Consider the following 15,332-nt stretch of genomic DNA (forward strand, 5'->3'; position numbering starts at 1 on the left):
TCTGAGTTTGACAGCCTTGGATTGATGTGTTTCAAGTGTGACATTTTAAGTTTTACTGAACTTAATTTTAGTAATCTTCCCTACTTGTTTGCTGTTTCCATCTTGACCTTAAGTGCTTTTGTTCCCCAATGACTTAGGGTCTGTTTGGATAAAAAGCTTATTTGCAGCTTATAGCACAAGTGCTTATCAAAATAAGCGCTTATGAATAAGCTCGCATAAGCTATTTTTATAACAAAAGATAAAATAAATTTAAATTGTTTTTATATATGTTATAAGTTGTTTTCATTAGCTATCTTGAAGAACTCTGTAAAAATTAGTTCAAAAAAATTTATAAAAAATGTCATAAGTTGTTTTGATTAAGTCTCTCAAACGATAACAAAAAACAATGAAGGATAATACTAACATTATGAATTTTGTTAATTGCTCTGAAGCATCCACACCTCTTATCAACGGCATGTCTTGTGTCCGACACCGACCCATATCTACATTCAATTTATTCATTTTTTTCAAATTATTACTGGTGTCGACGTGTCAGTGTCGTGTCCTGCGTCCGTATTCTATATGTTAATTGTATTATATAGAGATTTTAAGTGCCTTGTCCGGGTTATTATTATCCATATGTAGTAACCGTGTCTTTAATAGATATTGATGCGCAAATTGTTTTTAACTCATTTCAGATCCAGTAATCTCCGATGCCCTTGGTGGAATTCTTGTTGGTTTAGTTACTAGCCATGATGGCAGTGTTGAAAACGTAATGTTTATTGTAGGAAACAGATTTTTTGCAGTTACTGAAATATGATTCCGTTTTGTATGACTTCCAAAATCATATTTTCTAATATACATAATTTATGGAGATATATTATTATATTTCTATATTGGCGGAGCTGTAGGGGTAGTAACTGGACCATATGAATTTGTTGAGGAACTTTACGGTTACTGAATATGATTCCATTTTGTATGACTTCCAAAATCATATTTTCTGATTTGTACAAATTTGCTTTAGTGGTTTTTCTTCAATGAAGTTACAGCATGGCTACAGTTCATTTAAAATTAGCCATCTTCTTGTGTCGTCTATAAGAAAAATTGCACGGTTGACTTAATATATCCTTGTTATGGTTTTATGGACATTCTTTCTCAATTATTATTATTTGATTATGCAATTGTGAAGTTGTTATGATCTGCATGTGATTAATATGTTCTTTTATTTACCAAAATTATTTTGAATTCATAACTAACTTGATCGTCGTAGTTTTTGCAGTGTGTCATGCTATGCTCATGAGTATGATGAAACAGAATGGAAATGCAACATCTTAAAAGCATGGTAGGAAGTTTACCTTTGATTTGAGCTGCTGGCCATGCTTAACAGTCCGGTCTTCAACCGAGCTGAGTGAATGAGATTCATTGACATGGGGGGCCTTCTGAAACATTGGAAATGGGTAGAGGCTGAAAACTTTGGGTGTCAGGCTGTGTTTGAAGTGGGGAGTCATGCCTCAAATATAAATTCTGGTGTCCCTAGTGAAAGTTGAAGCAAAACATTGGAAATTTGAGTTGTTCTTCATAATGCCTATTAAGCTCACGAGATCTGCGAAAGAAATGGGAGAAGGTGTGTAGAGAAAATAAAAGGCGGGGAGGGGACTGGGTATATAAAATTTGAGAGCTTTCAACTTAGCTTTGGTTTGGTACTGGCTCTTGAGGTTGCTTGTAGAAAAACAAACTCAGTTTTTGAAAACCAGAATTTCATGTATATGGACCCAACATATTATTCAAACAATTTATTTGACAGTAATATATAAGACAATTATTGCCCTTTTGTAATTTGTACAAGTAAAGTGTAAACTTTGAATTTTGTTTGAAATCGTGATTTCCGTTTTTGATTTGGTTCTCACAATATAGAAAAGTTACTTTAACTTGTTGGTATCTTCCAAAGGTAACTAGAAATAAGATGTTTGGTTTAGTAGGACTTTCTAATTGTATCTTGTTCTTTTTCCTCTTTCAAAAGACTTCCCATAAAGGTCAATGCCACTCTTTTATGCTTATAACATCATGCGTTTTTATAATTCTGTCTTTTTGTTTACTCTAAAATGTTACTCTTTTTATTTTTCAAAATTATTTTAAAGTGATAACTAACTTGTTCGTCTGAGTCTTTGTAGGAAGGTACGTACGCTTTTGTCATGAATAGATCAAAATGTATCTTGTGGTCATTTAAGGTAATGTTCTTCTATGGCCTCTTTTCATTTGGTTTTTAGAATGTATGCTAAGTGATTGTTTTGTTACAAATAATAAATACTGCACAAATCTATAATAAATATTAGACTGTTTCTGGCATTTTTTTTATATTATTCGGGTAAGGGTCGTATTGTGTTTTGATTTCACTGTTTTTTTTGGTCATATTTGATAGGGAGAGCCAGCAGTTGAGGTTACAAATGAAGGTGTTGATGCTGCAGGGCATACAATTAGTACAACTTTGGAGTTCATTTCCAACTTAGGAAGGTTCTCAACCCCCAGAGTGTGATCAAACCAACATCAATAGCTAAAGATTATTTTGAATCCATAACTAAGTTGATCGTCCGATACTTTGTAGGTACCACACCTTTGCTATGATCATGTCAGTCTTGAGGCCCTTAGAGGTAATGTTCTTATGTTTGCCTCTTTTAATTTGGTTTGATTTGTTTGTGCTCAACAAATTATTCAGGTTCATTCGCTGATTTCGTTTATTAATATGTACAAGTTTTATAAAAACGTGAAGCCTTTTCTTGACTTGAACATTTTTTCAGATATTTTTCAGGTTTTTTTTTTAACTATGCAATGATTAAATGAACTTGTTCTTTGTCTAAATTCAATATTTCTTCCACATTAAATCTGGCTGCCTTACTTCACTTGTTCAGTTTATTTTTTCTGAATTTATAGTAATTTGTGACCTTTTCCATGAGATATAGAAAGTGATGCAGGGAACCTTTGATTTGGAAGCATAATTCGGTCTGCACCCCAGCTATTTTTCATATAGAGTTTCATGCATTACATTAGATTAAATCACATAAATTTGTTAATTAATCTGTAGAACCTACACCTCCGATCAAAGGTGTGTCCAATGTCAGACACGTGTTGGTTTCTGTTTCTGACACTGACTTACCACATTCAAATTATTTATTTTTTAAATTAATACTGGTGTTGACGTGTCATTCTCGTGTCCCATGCTCGTATTGTATAAAAAAGTTTGAAATCCATAATATGAAATTTTCAGTGCCTTGTTCTGGTCATTGTTATCCATACGTGGTAAATGTGTCTTTAATAGATATTGATGTACATCAACTTAAAAATTTGCATATTGTTTATAATTCATTTCAGATCCTAGTAATTTTCAACTATGACTACCAAAATCTTTTTATTGGGACTTTAGGTAATAGTCATCCTGCATATTATTGTTGTTAATATATTGTTTATAATATGTTCTGATTTGTACAAATTTGCTGAAGTGGTTTTCCTTCAAATGTGGTTGCAGGGATTTGTCATCGTCTCAGTTTTATTCGATACAACATTTTGCTCTCATACACCTTAATAAAATGGGGTAGCCAGACGTAAAAATATGCATCTTGTAGAAACCGCTTGGACCCTACTTCTCTATGGTAATGTTCCATTCTGGTTCTGGGGGATATTATACTAATATGGCATGTTACCTTATAAACCTCATGCCCTCGCTTTTCCTTAATAACAATATCCCTCACTTAATTTTGTTGTTTCCTTATTCCCCCTTCACCCAATTCCTCCAGGTGTCTTCGAGTCTACAATATTTGTTAAAGTAAATGCCGTGACGGTGACGGTACCAGTGATCACCCATGGTTCTCTTTCTCTCTCTTCCAGGTTACTCCTACCCTATCTCATATCGGAACATTGGGGACAATGTTCGGTTTAAGTGTGGGAGGAGATTTTTATCGTTTTTTATTGCTTTTCTTTATTTTTAGTATGTTTTGTGCGTTTTTAGTTGTTTGCTTTTCCTTTTAATAAATAACATGTTTTTAACGAGTCATCTGTGTAGTGTATCCATATTTCTCCCATTTCTTTAACCTTATCAAAAAAAAATTGTGAGCAAAGAAAACAGTGCATCTTGAATATTCAGGCTATAAGACAGGTTTATGACGGGATGTAAAAGACTTGGGAAAAGTTTTTCTAAAAATCGGTATTGTCTTAACACCGCAGGCTTCATGATTATAAGAGTCGATTCCGATACCCCATATGTTGTGGTCCCAATTTTTGTTCTAATAATTTCGGTATTGCCAGGTTGGAGATGAGGTGCGTGTCATAGATGCTACTGGCAAGTTTGTGAATGATCACAGGTTAGACCTTTGATTTTTAATCTTACAACACTTCCAATGATGATTCTTTCAGGGTTTATAACTATGTAGTACTTACACCTATGCGGTTGCGACAATTTTTTAAAACCTGGCTTATATTTGACACTTTAGGTTGAAGGTGTGTCTCGGTGACTAACATTTATATGACACTGACACGGACACGTGTGGATACATACGATCAATGATCACTTCCATTTCAACGTATTATTGTTGATGCCTACGTGTCAGGGTTGATATCATGTTTGGTGTTTGTGTTTGAATTGGTATTTCGTAGGCTCTTATTAGTTCTTTGAGGTTTTACCATCGGAGTGCTCCACTTCATATCTAGGGTGAAAATGTATTCTTATAAAAGCAATCCATTCTTAGCAATAATTAAGAATAATGAAGAGTGTGTGTGAAATTCAAAGGAGCGCTATGTCCCTCTTATGCAGACCAATGTGGGACCAATTGAAGTTCTTTAAGAACTACATCATTGGTGTGAAAAGTGAGTGATTTACTTAATTAAAAGTGTTGTGGCATAGTTGAGTCCACTTAGTCAACCTAAGATGGGTTCTATTGTTGTTGATGCTCTAACACCTATACAATAGTTAAATGCTTCTTAAACGAATCACCGTAGCGATGTCACTTGTATGCATGAATTTAGTTTCTTACATTCCATCTTGATGTCAATTTGACATCATCATCATCAGATTTTGACATACCATATGATTGCATCTTTTTGTTTACTAACAGGAGGCATTGATCCTCATACTCATCTAGAGTTTGAGTTTATGAACACTGTAACGAAGGATGACTTCTTCAGTGGCCAGGCCGCAGCATTGGCTGGTGGGACGACAATGCACATTGACTTTGCCATACCAATTGATGGGAGTTTAACGGCCGGTTTCAAAGCCTATGAAAAGAAGGCGAAGAAGTCTTGCATGGATTATGGTTTCCATATGGCTATTACCAAATGGGATGAAACAGTTGCAAGAGAAATGGAGCTCATGGTCAAGGAGAAAGGTTATAATTTTACTTCCTTTTTGCATTTTAGATAATTTGGTTTATTATGAGGCAATAACCCTGTGGAAGGGCTCTGAGGAATTTATTTCACGTAGTAAGTACATCTTTGTTTTCTGATTGTAGGTATCAATTCTTTTAAGTTTTTCATGGCTTACAAAGGAGCTCTTATGATCGGTGATGAGCTTCTTCTACAAGGACTTAAAAAGTGCAAGTCTCTCGGTGCCTTAGCCATGGTCCATGCAGAAAACGGAGATGCTGTGGATGAAGGGCAAAAGAAGATGATAGAGCTTGGAATAACTGGACCCGAGGAACATGCTCTTTCAAGGCCTCCAGTGGTTAGTCTCATTTTTGCTCTTTTTAATAAATAGTTTACTGAATAATAGAATTGAAGAGAATAATGGAATACAGATACTGATCATGTCTGGTTTCATTTCATCGTCTAGTACTCTAGACTATTTTATTACGTCATAATGATATTTTCTCCTCATTTTTCAGCCACCCCTTTACATCTCTGACAATCACACTTAGTCGACTTACTTCACAGTGCACTGGATTTAGGTGCTTATGCTTGAGCCAAATTATCTGCTTTTAGCTACCCTTGTCAAAATTTGCACGCTGCTAAGTTGTAATCACTCTAGTTCTACATTCATTCTGATCAATTTTTTTATCTCTGTTGATGAATCTCATTTAGCTGGTACATGATCAGAATCATTAGATTGATTACTTGTTTTGTTTTGTTGTATTCTGTGATTACTGTGAAGTGTAAAATCTAAATACCTGTTAGTATGGCTCATAATACATTTCGTTATTTGACTTGGAACCTTAACATGTGTAGTTAGAAGGAGAGGCAACTGCTCGTGCTATTCACTTAGCAGATTTTGTAAACACTCCTTTGTATGTGGTTCATGTCATGAGCATTGATGCAACGGAAGAAATTGCGAAAGCCAGGACATCAGGTTCTTAACTTCAATCCTTGTAATGTATTCCAAATTATGTAGAGAAAGCATGCAATTACAACATATAGAGATACCATTAAGAGTCTATTTGTAGAAAAACTATTACGTTTGCACAACAATATTCTCGTTTTTTTTTATAGAGAAAAATGTATAAACAAGACTTGTTGTACTTGAATTATAGCAGCCATAATTAGATTAACTTGACAACACTTTACAATCCACTCTTTTGCTATGCAATTATATCGAATCTACTTTGCCATACAGAAAATTGGGGCCACTCATATAGTCAATCACTTCCACTTAATTGAGAGTGAGCTCATTTGCTTAAACTTGTAAAAAAAAGTGATTCTATAATGCCGAGTTTGTAATCTTTTGTCTGCTTTATTACAGAGTCTAAGATAGATGTTGAACATTTACTATGCACATGCTATTGACTTGTTACATTGTGTTTGCATATTATGGCAGATGTTTTAAACATTTTTTACTTTTGTATTAGTCTACGGAGAAATCTCTCGTATACCGAGATCTGAGTTTGACAGCCTTGGATTGATGTGTTTCAAGTGTGACATTTTAAGTTTTACTGAACTTAATTTTAGTAATCTTCCCTACTTGTTTACTGTTTCCATCTTGACCTTAAGTGCTTTTGTTCCCCAATGACTTAGGGTCTGTTTGGATAAAAAGCTTATTTGCAGCTTATAGCACAAGTGCTTATCAAAATAAGCGCTTATGAATAAGCTCGCATAAGCTATTTTTATAACAAAAGATAAAATAAATTTAAATTGTTTTTATATATGTTATAAGTTGTTTTCATTAGCTATCTTGAAGAACTCTGTAAAAATTAGTTCAAAAAAATTTATAAAAAATGTCATAAGTTGTTTTGATTAAGTCTCTCAAACGATAACAGAAAACAATGAAGGATAATACTAACATTATGAATTTTGTTAATTGCTCTGAAGCATCCACACCTCTTATCAACGGCATGTCTGGTGTCCGACACCGACCCATATCTACATTCAATTTATTCATTTTTTTCAAATTATTACTGGTGTCGACGTGTCAGTGTCGTGTCCTGCGTCCGTATTCTATATGTTAATTGTATTATATAGAGATTTTAAGTGCCTTCTCCGGGTTATTATTATCCATATGTAGTAACCGTGTCTTTAATAGATATTGATGCGCAAATTTTTTTTAACTCATTTCAGATCCAGTAATCTCCGATGCCCTTGGTGGAATTCTTGTTGGTTTAGTTACTAGCCATGATGGCAGTGTTGAAAACGTAATGTTTATTGTAGGAAACAGATTTTTTGCAGTTACTGAAATATGATTCCGTTTTGTATGACTTCCAAAATCATATTTTCTAATATACATAATTTATGGAGATATATTATTATATTTCTATATTGGCGGAGCTGTAGGGGTAGTAACTGGACCATATGAATTTGTTGAGGAACTTTACGGTTACTGAATATGATTCCATTTTGTATGACTTCCAAAATCATATTTTCTGATTTGTACAAATTTGCTTTAGTGGTTTTTCTTCAATGAAGTTACAACATGGCTACAGTTCATTTAAAATTAGCCATCTTCTTGTGTCGTCTATAAGAAAAATTGCACGGTTGACTTAATATATCCTTGTTATGGTTTTATGGACATTCTTTCTCAATTATTATTATTTGATTATGCAATTGTGAAGTTGTTATGATCTGCATGTGATTAATATGTTCTTTTATTTACCAAAATTATTTTGAATTCATAACTAACTTGATCGTCGTAGTTTTTGCAGTGTGTCATGCTATGCTCATGAGTATGATGAAACAGAATGGAAATGCAACATCTTAAAAGCATGGTAGGAAGTTTACCTTTGATTTGAGCTGCTGGCCATGCTTAACAGTCGGTCTTCAACCGAGCTGAGTGAATGAGATTCATTGACATGGGGGGCCTTCTGAAACATTGGAAATGGGTAGAGGCTGAAAACTTTGGGTGTCAGGCTGTGTTTGAAGTGGGGAGTCATGCCTCAAATATAAATTCTGGTGTCCCTAGTGAAAGTTGAAGCAAAACATTGGAAATTTGAGTTGTTCTTCATAATGCCTATTAAGCTCACGAGATCTGCGAAAGAAATGGGAGAAGGTGTGTAGAGAAAATAAAAGGCGGGGAGGGGACTGGGTATATAAAATTTGAGAGCTTTCAACTTAGCTTTGGTTTGGTACTGGCTCTTGAGGTTGCTTGTAGAAAAACAAACTCAGTTTTTGAAAACCAGAATTTCATGTATATGGACCCAACATATTATTCAAACAAATTTATTTGACAGTAATATATAAGACAATTATTGCCCTTTGTAATTTGTACAAGTAAAGTGTAAACTTTGAATTTTGTTTGAAATCGTGATTTCCGTTTTTGATTTGGTTCTCACAATATAGAAAAGTTACTTTAACTTGTTGGTATCTTCCAAAGGTAACTAGAAATAAGATGTTTGGTTTAGTAGGACTTTCTAATTGTATCTTGTTCTTTTTCCTCTTTCAAAAGACTTCCCATAAAGGTCAATGCCACTCTTTTATGCTTATAACATCATGCGTTTTTATAATTCTGTCTTTTTGTTTACTCTAAAATGTTACTCTTTTTATTTTTCAAAATTATTTTAAAGTGATAACTAACTTGTTCGTCTGAGTCTTTGTAGGAAGGTACGTACGCTTTTGTCATGAATAGATCAAAATGTATCTTGTGGTCATTTAAGGTAATGTTCTTCTATGGCCTCTTTTCATTTGGTTTTTAGAATGTATGCTAAGTGATTGTTTTGTTACAAATAATAAATACTGCACAAATCTATAATAAATATTAGACTGTTTCTGGCATTTTTTTTTATATTATTCGGGTAAGGGTCGTATTGTGTTTTGATTTCACTGTTTTTTTTGGTCATATTTGATAGGGAGAGCCAGCAGTTGAGGTTACAAATGAAGGTGTTGATGCTGCAGGGCATACAATTAGTACAACTTTGGAGTTCATTTCCAACTTAGGAAGGTTCTCAACCCCCAGAGTGTGATCAAACCAACATCAATAGCTAAAGATTATTTTGAATCCATAACTAAGTTGATCGTCCGATACTTTGTAGGTACCACACCTTTGCTATGATCATGTCAGTCTTGAGGCCCTTAGAGGTAATGTTCTTATGTTTGCCTCTTTTAATTTGGTTTGATTTGTTTGTGCTCAACAAATTATTCAGGTTCATTCGCTGATTTCGTTTATTAATATGTACAAGTTTTATAAAAACGTGAAGCCTTTTCTTGACTTGAACATTTTTTCAGATATTTTTCAGGTTTTTTTTTAACTATGCAATGATTAAATGAACTTGTTCTTTGTCTAAATTCAATATTTCTTCCACATTAAATCTGGCTGCCTTACTTCACTTGTTCAGTTTATTTTTTCTGAATTTATAGTAATTTGTGACCTTTTCCATGAGATATAGAAAGTGATGCAGGGAACCTTTGATTTGGAAGCATAATTCGGTCTGCACCCCAGCTATTTTTCATATAGAGTTTCATGCATTACATTAGATTAAATCACATAAATTGTTAATTAATCTGTAGAACCTACACCTCCGATCAAAGGTGTGTCCAATGTCAGACACGTGTTGGTTTCTGTTTCTGACACTGACTTACCACATTCAAATTATTTATTTTTTAAAATTAATACTGGTGTTGACGTGTCATTCTCGTGTCCCATGCTCGTATTGTATAAAAAAGTTTGAAATCCATAATATGAAATTTTCAGTGCCTTGTTCTGGTCATTGTTATCCATACGTGGTAAATGTGTCTTAATAGATATTGATGTACATCAACTTAAAAATTTGCATATTGTTTATAATTCATTTCAGATCCTAGTAATTTTCAACTATGACTACCAAAATCTTTTTATTGGGACTTTAGGTAAATAGTCATCCTGCATATTATTGTTGTTAATATATTGTTTATAATATGTTCTGATTTGTACAAATTTGCTGAAGTGGTTTTCCTTCAAATGTGGTTGCAGGGATTTGTCATCGTCTCAGTTTTATTCGATACAACATTTTGCTCTCATACACCTTAATAAAATGGGGTAGCCAGACGTAAAAATATGCATCTTGTAGAAACCGCTTGGACCCTACTTCTCTATGGTAATGTTCCATTCTGGTTCTGGGGGATATTATACTAATATGGCATGTTACCTTATAAACCTCATGCCCTCGCTTTTCCTTAATAACAATATCCCTCACTTAATTTTGTTGTTTCCTTATTCCCCCTTCACCCAATTCCTCCAGGTGTCTTCGAGTCTACAATATTTGTTAAAGTAAATGCCGTGACGGTGACGGTACCAGTGATCACCCATGGTTCTCTTTCTCTCTCTTCCAGGTTACTCCTACCCTATCTCATATCGGAACATTGGGGACAATGTTCGGTTTAAGTGTGGGAGGAGATTTTTATCGTTTTTTATTGCTTTTCTTTATTTTAGTATGTTTTGTGCGTTTTTAGTTGTTTGCTTTTCCTTTTAATAAAATAACATGTGTTTAACGAGTCATCTGTGTAGTGTATCCATATTTCTCCCATTTCTTTAACCTTAACAAAAAAAAATTGTGAGCAAAGAAAACAGTGCATCTTGAATATTCAGGCTATAAGACAGGTTTATGACGGGATGTAAAAGACTTGGGAAAAGTTTTTCTAAAAATCGGTATTGTCTTAACACCGCAGGCTTCATGATTATAAGAGTCGATTCCGATACCCCATATGTTGTGGTCCCAATTTTTGTTCTAAATAAGTCCTTAAGTAGTTTATCCTTGCAGTCAGCTCCGGCTTAAGCATGCTCTACGTAGGGGACCGATGAAAATAAGTGAATGATCACAAAAAAAATTCCTGCTTTGTTTTTAAGTCATATGAAAATTCGGGTTAGGTGACTCTCACACGGTCATTTAGTCCAGCAAACTAAAGACATATGCGAAACATGCAGAAGAAAAAAATAAATAAGAATATGCCTATTGTAAGTTGGTTCAGAGGTATCTGGTGCTGAACTTGGTAGGGTGGATTACGATCCAATCCCCCAAAACTGCAAATTGGGTTAAATAAAGGGGTTACACCAACTTATGTACCAGAGCCCCATGCTTAAGATCATAGTCACTAACCGGTCACTTTACTATGAGTATGTACGGATAACGGGCTTAATGTGATTGCAATTGAATGAAAAGGACTTGAAGAAAACGAAAAGAAGGCCTAAGTATGGTGGGGTAATGTGGATTGATTTGTAGAAACCGCTTGGACCCTACTTCTCTATGGTAATGTTCCATTCTGGTTCTGGGGGATATTATGCTAATATGACATGTTACCTTATAAACCTCATGCCCTCGTCTGTCCTTAACAACAAAATCCCTCACTTAATTTTGTTGTTTCCTTATTCCCCCTTCACCCAATTCCTCTTCGTATCTTCGAGTCTACAATATTTGTTAAAGTAAATGCTCGTGATGGTGACGGTACCGGTGATCACCCATGGTTCTCTTTCTCTCTCTCTTCCAGGTTATTCCTACCCTATCTCATATCGAAACAATGGGGACAATGTTCGATTTAAGTGTGAGAGGAGATTTTTATCGTTTTTTATTGCTTTTCTTTATTTTTAGTATGTTTTGTGCATTTTTAGTTGTTTGCTTGTCATTTCAATAAAATAACATGTGTTTGACGAGTCATCTGTGTAGTGTATCCGTATTTCTCCCATTTCTTTAACCTTACCAAAAAAATTTTGAGCAAAGAAAATAGTGCATCTTGAATATTCAGGCCATAAGACAGTTTTATGATAGGATGTAAAAGATTTGGAAAAACTTTTTCTAAAAATCGATATTGTCTTAACACCGTAGGCTTCATGATTATAAGAGTCGATCCCGATACCCCATATGTTGTGATCCCAATTTTTGTTCCAAATAAGTTCTTAAGTAGTTTATCCTTGCAGTCAGCTCCGGCTTAAGCATGCTCTACGTAGGGGACTGATGAAAATAAGTGAATGATCACAAAAAAAATTCCTACTTTGTTCTCAAGTCATATGAAAATTCAGGCTTGGTGACTCTCACACGGTCATTTAACCCAGTAAAATAAAGACATATGCGAAACATGCTGAACAAAAAAAAAATATATATATATATATATATATATATATATATATATATATATATATATTTATATGTATATATATATATATATATATATATATATATATATATATATATATATATATATATATATATATATATATATATATATATATATATATATATATATATATATATATATATATATAAGAATATGCCTATTGTTGGTTGGTTCAGAGGTATCTGGTGCTGAACTTGGTAGGGTGGATTACAATCCAATCCCCCACAACTGCAAATTGAGTTAAATAAAGGGGTTACACCAACTTATGTACCAGAGCCCCATGCTTAAAATCATAATCACTAACCGGTCACTTTACTATGAGTATGTACGGATAACGGGCTTAATGTGATTGCACCTAAATGAAAAGGACTTGAAGAAAACGAAAAGAAGCCTACGATCACATTACCCCACCATAAGTCTTTTTGCCTTGAATTAACTCTAATTGATACTGTTTTTCTTGAATAAACTATAAAGAATTTTGCTTGAGGACAAACAAAGATTTAAGTGTAGGAGAATTTGATCACACTGAATCACACCGTATTTTTGACTCGGATTTCACATGTTTATTAGGACTTTATTATCATTTTGTTTGTATTATGCTCTCTTTTATGTTGTTTTCAGATATTTAGCTCTTTCGGGACCCTTTTAGAAGAAACGAAACAAAAAAATCAAAAATGAGGGTTTTTCGGCAAATATTATACACATGGCGTTGCACATGGCGGCCGCTATAGGAGAAGCCATGACTCATCAGCCCTCAACCAGGGGGTAATCCGTCACATCGGGGGGTTATCTCACTTTAGTGAGATTGAGTTGAGTCACTTTTATTTTATCGCTTTATTTATTTTACTTGTCTTGCTTTATTTTATTTAATTTCTGTCTCGCTTTACTTTATTTAATTTCTGTCTACGCTTTACTTTATTTAATTTCTGTCCACGCTTTACTTTATTTAATTTCTGTCCATGCTTTACTCATTCTTTACGTCTTACATTCTAAAACAACTTTTCATCATGATCAATATTGTTGTGTTTGTTGGTATTATCATGTCTGACTAAATCTTTTAAAGGTTAGAATGTAAGGATCCCGATTAAAGAGATGTTTCACATATTGAATCTGTAGAAATACTTTAAAGGTTGTTTTGATTTTTAACTTGAGTTTTCTGAAACAAACTTGGTTAGTTTTAACTATTCAAGGAGTGCGAAAATCCCCTGACTTAGTTAACTAGCAATATTTATCACTTTAAGAAAAAACGATTTTTGAAATTGTTTTCGGACGCGTTGATAGATTTAAAATCAGGAAACTCCTTCGGTAAAACTTTCTAAATCAAAATCACTTTTCAATAAGTTTACGAGTTTTATTTCTTAAAAATAAGTTTACTATTTTAGCGTTCTGCGCACCTTTTATAATTGACAATAAAAGACCTTAATTTAAGGGTAAACTGGAAATCGAATACGCGAAAGCCACAATTCCCGTTAAATGGATTCTTTTCAAGAGTAGAAAATATTGTCGCATAAGTAGTCCTATTTAGACAATCGAAACATCATTTATCCGACGTGATATACACTCAAACCTGTCTTTATCTGCATTGCATTTATTATTTACCGTTATTTTGCAACATCAATATCTCTTTTATACCGCCTTAGATAAACATCGTAACGATAGTAATCGATAGATTGACGATTTGGTCTCTGTGGGATCGATATTCTTTTATATTACTCTGACGCGATTCGTGCACTTGCGAATATAACGCTCTTTCCTGGACTTGATGATTTATCAACTCGATTACTTAACTGTGTCTTTCTTGGTTATCATCAATCACAAAAAGGTTATCGTTTATATTCTCCTACTCTACAACCATAACTTATATCAGCCGTTGTTACCTTGTTCCAGTTTGTTTCATATTTCGAGTCCAATCACGTAACTACGGAACCCCTTCAAGAAATTACTCCCACACCTCTTCTGAATGTTATTAATGTCTAGCCTATCATTATTCTCAATCAGTCCAAGGAGCCTGATCCACTAAATATCACTTCGGTTGACCCTCCTACTACTCGACCACTACAAACATATCACCATCATCACTCAAAATCTCTCATACCTGTTCCCGAGGTCATTGCAGACTCTCCTTTAAGGTTGTCCCATCAACGGATCTGATCCTGCAACCTGAGCTAGATTTTCCGATTACCGTGTGAAAAGGTATACATCAAACACGAAATCCCTCTCCACATTATATTAATGTATGTTAGCATCATTTTCCCCTTACGTTATACTTGTATGTCTTCTTTGTCTTCTATTTCTATTTTTAACACTCCAAGTGAAGCATTATCTCACCCCTGAGTGGAGGCAATCAATGATTGACGAGATGTGTTCTCTCCAAACAATGGTACCTGGGAGTCATCGACTATGGTTTGTAGGTTATATGCACCAACCACATGGGTTTGTTGCTCAAAGGGAGTCATCGACTATGGTTTGTAGGCTACACATGTGTCTTTATGGTGTTAAGCAATCTCCAAGAGTTTGGTTTGATAGATTCAGTACTGTAATATAACAGTTTGGTATAGTCCGTAGTGAAGCCGACCATTCTGGTTTTTTTTTCATCACTCATCCCAATAGTGAATTACTCTTGCTGTGTATGTAGACGACATTTTCATAACTTTTAGTCATCAATAGGGAATATTCCAATTGAAATAACATCTATCGAATAAATTTCAGACGAAAGACCTTGGTAAACTCCTATATTTTTTGGGTATTGAGGTAGTCAAATCGAAAGATGATATGGTAATTTCTCCGGAGAAATATGCTATGGATACTTTTGAAGAAACAAGTTTGTAGAATGCTAAACCAGTTAATACTCTTCTGGATCCAAGTGT

General features: G+C 34.1%; 1 long non-coding RNA gene across 4 annotated transcripts in view; it reads left to right on the forward strand.

Moving 5' to 3' along the window:
• The first annotated feature begins 2,567 nt into the window (after window positions 1–2,567).
• The window catches only part of LOC127128299 (uncharacterized), a 33,950-nt gene continuing 21,185 nt past the window's right edge, over window positions 2,568–15,332 (forward strand). For 2 of the 4 annotated variants that reach the window (XR_007805834.1, XR_007805835.1), the window contains exon 1: window positions 2,568–2,627. This is a non-coding gene — a long non-coding RNA (uncharacterized LOC127128299). Of the gene's footprint in view, window positions 2,628–9,399; window positions 9,460–15,332 lie in introns of those variants that run through there. The other 2 variants (XR_007805833.1, XR_007805832.1) reach the window with 1 other exon arrangement.

Source organism: Lathyrus oleraceus, chromosome 3 (assembly GCF_024323335.1).
Source record: "Lathyrus oleraceus cultivar Zhongwan6 chromosome 3, CAAS_Psat_ZW6_1.0, whole genome shotgun sequence".
In the NCBI taxonomy this organism is placed as follows: domain Eukaryota; kingdom Viridiplantae; phylum Streptophyta; class Magnoliopsida; order Fabales; family Fabaceae; genus Lathyrus; species Lathyrus oleraceus.